The sequence below is a fragment of the Coenobita brevimanus genome, chromosome 2 (assembly GCF_032717465.1).
Source record: "Coenobita brevimanus isolate Jiangsu-jjx chromosome 2, ASM3271746v2, whole genome shotgun sequence".
NCBI lineage: Eukaryota > Metazoa > Arthropoda > Malacostraca > Decapoda > Coenobitidae > Coenobita > Coenobita brevimanus.
The window spans coordinates 7,156,629-7,160,020 of NC_136955.1; positions in this window are offsets into that span (position 1 = coordinate 7,156,629).

The following is a 3,392-nucleotide window of genomic DNA, read 5'->3' on the forward strand; positions in this document are numbered from 1 at the left end:
CCTTGAGGAATAGTTCTGGGCTCTTGTTGTTTTGTAACCCGAGTTTGGCCGAGCAAACCAAACAACCACAGGCAAGCAATCGTCCCTGCAGGGCCTTCCCGTGCAGTGAACCGATGTTCCCCTGCGTTAGACAAAGCCTCACCACAGGGAGGAACGGGGGTGGGGGGGGGAGTAGAGTATTGAAGTATGGTTCCCTGATGAATGCCGCATTTGTGCTTCTCCACCTAGGTAACACGGGCACCACAGGAGGATCCACATATGTTTCAGGTTGCGGTAAGGATGACTGGAAGATTTACAGACACTCAGCCAAAGGTGAAGGTCACAGGGCAAGTACAGCACATTTTTTTTTTAAATTCCATTTGGACGAAACTAAGTGGAACACTTAAGGGTCATACATAGATGCAGCAACTCTGTTTTGAGAACAGTTAGTCAAAGGTCAGCGTCACAACACAAAATGTAATATTCGACCCCTAGACTAATTGGTGTGCGTGGGTGTTGCACTCTCTGAATGTTAGTTCTTGTCTTTGTTGCAGCCACACTATTATATAAAAGTGGAACTGAAAAGAGAGAGAAGTGGGGGATATTTTAGTTACTCATTTCCGATATTACCACGATGTTTGCTCAGTTTTGCTCTTGCTACCGCCAGATTAACGAAAAGGGTTACTAGTTCAGCCACAGTAAACACTGTAAGGGTGATACGAAAGTCACTGTACAGTAGAGGCCATTACTACGAGTCATACATACTGACACACTTCATACTACTGCACCTCACACTTCTCACGTTGTCACATCTCATATACTACATACTGGTTCCTCGTACATACCTACACTGGTACACCTCACATACACTTCACATAGCACACCTCATACACACTATAGTCCTTCCAAAATATCGAGATAGTTTAGGCGTTGTCCCTCATGGGAATTCCCCTACGTGCGACGTTGCAACAGTTTCAACTGGGCCAATTATCGGATTAGAGACAAACTTCAAGGGACAACCCTCACTCCCAGCTCACTACCTCTCTCTCTCTCTCTCTCTCTCTCTCTCTCTCTCTCCATATAAAATCAACATTATATGGAGAATTATTTCCATAAAAAGTTTATACGGTTTTATGAATTTTTAGATTTTGAGGAAAAACCTCCTGACTGTCTCTCTCTCTCTCTCTCTCTCTCTCTCTCTCTCTCTCTCTCTCTTTCTCTCTGCATATAAAATTTACATTTTATGGATATTTATTCCTATAAAAAGTTTATACGGTTTTATGAATTATAATTTGAAGAAAAGCCTCCTGACTCCATCTCTGATGGCGGTCAGAGAGGAAGTGACCTGCGGATTGACACCTGACCCATCCTCACTGACTCACCTACAAGTGTGACAACGTTGGAAAGCAACTTTGCCAAGTGTTGAGGTATTTATAAAAAGTCATTGTTATTATTAAAAACAATAGGCATTTTCTTACACTATACAGCGTTATTAGAGAATATATATATATATATATATATATATATATATATATATATATATATATATATATATATATATATATATATATATATTTATACTGTAAATAAAATTAATTTAAAAGTAGTAAATAGCTGACATGAGACAGAGAGGTGTGTTTTGGTACAGATTCGGCAGGGTCGCGCGAAGGAGAATTCCCATGAAGGACAGCGCCCAAGCGATCTCGATATTTTGGAAGGAATATAATCCCTGACGAACCTCTCACACATTTCACACTGATATACATCGCACACATTGCTCACTGACACACCACACACAAAAATGATCCCCATTGTTACATCTCATATTGTCACACATTAATTTTCTACGCTTCACAATACAACATCTCATTCCTCCACTTCACTTTGCTTCACCACATCTCACACAAGCACTTTTCACACTGTGACACCTCTTACTGACATGCCTCACACTGGCATACTTCACGGTGCAGCTCTTCATACAAGTATACCTCACACTACCACACCTCACACTGTCTTACCACACACTAGCATACCACACACTGCCACATCGCACAGCCACATCACACACTGCCAAATATCATACTGCCGCACCATATACTTGCACGTCACACGCTGACGCAATTCACACTGCCATTCCGCACTTTGCCAGACTTCACATAAATATACATCACAGTGCCACTTCTTAGACTGCCACATCACACACAAGTACATCATACAATGCCTTACCATACATTAGCACACGTGACACTGCCAAAACCTCACACTGCTACACCACACACTTGAACACAACACAGCCACATCACATACCCGGTACATCCATACATTACTACACCTCACACCACTACACCTCACACACACTCCTTACTTTGCCATATTTGGCTGCCACACCTCACACTGCCACACCAGACACTACCACACCATTCTCACACCTCACACTACCACACCAGACGCTGATACACCTCACACTGCCACACCAGACTCTGACACACCTCACACTGCCACACCAGACACATCCGCACCTCGCACCACCATACTTCACACTGCCACACCAGACACTGCCACACCTCACACTGCTGCACCTCTCGTCTCTAAATACACAAAGTGTTAGTTAATACCTAAAAATAAAATTTGTAACAGATTGTGTCGCTTTATATTCGGGTGAATTGTTTCACAATTAGTGGAAACTGTTTTCCCTTTCATTCAAACAAACACGCACTATTGCCCTGGAGCTAAAGAACTGCTTCGACAAATTCCAATATCATGGAAATTTCATTTTGAAATCAAGGCACAAGTTATATAATAATAAAATCTTTACCTGACTCACAGTTGTAGGTTATAATCATCTTAGGGGAACAATTTTATAACGTGAAAAGTAAGTAATGGCTGCATAAAATTCGACAAGCCTTAGGTATGTGGTAGGACTGAGTTTCCTTTGCTATACTAGATTTGTTTTTATTTAGTGGAATTAATTCATTCTCAAAAGTTGCACGGTAAGCAATGGTTGCGTAAAGATCAATGAGCCTTAATTATGAGATAGGACTGAGTCTCCTTGGTTACTGGTCAAATCATCCATTCTAATTGACAACATCTGGCCACGCATTGAGCTCGCGCAGAGTTGAGATTTTCGTCATGTTAAAACAGATGTGCTGTTGCCATTTGTCATGTAATCATTGTCATACACATTACCATATAACCACCAGAACATTAATACTGGATCATTTGTTCTGAAATGAGGTAGAGATATCTCATGCATAACTAATGAAAAGATAGGAGCCGTTGTATATATATATATATATATATATATATATATGTAGATAGATAGATATATATATATATATATATATATATATATATATATATATATATATATGTAGATAGATAGATAGATATCAATATACAACGAACCATACCTC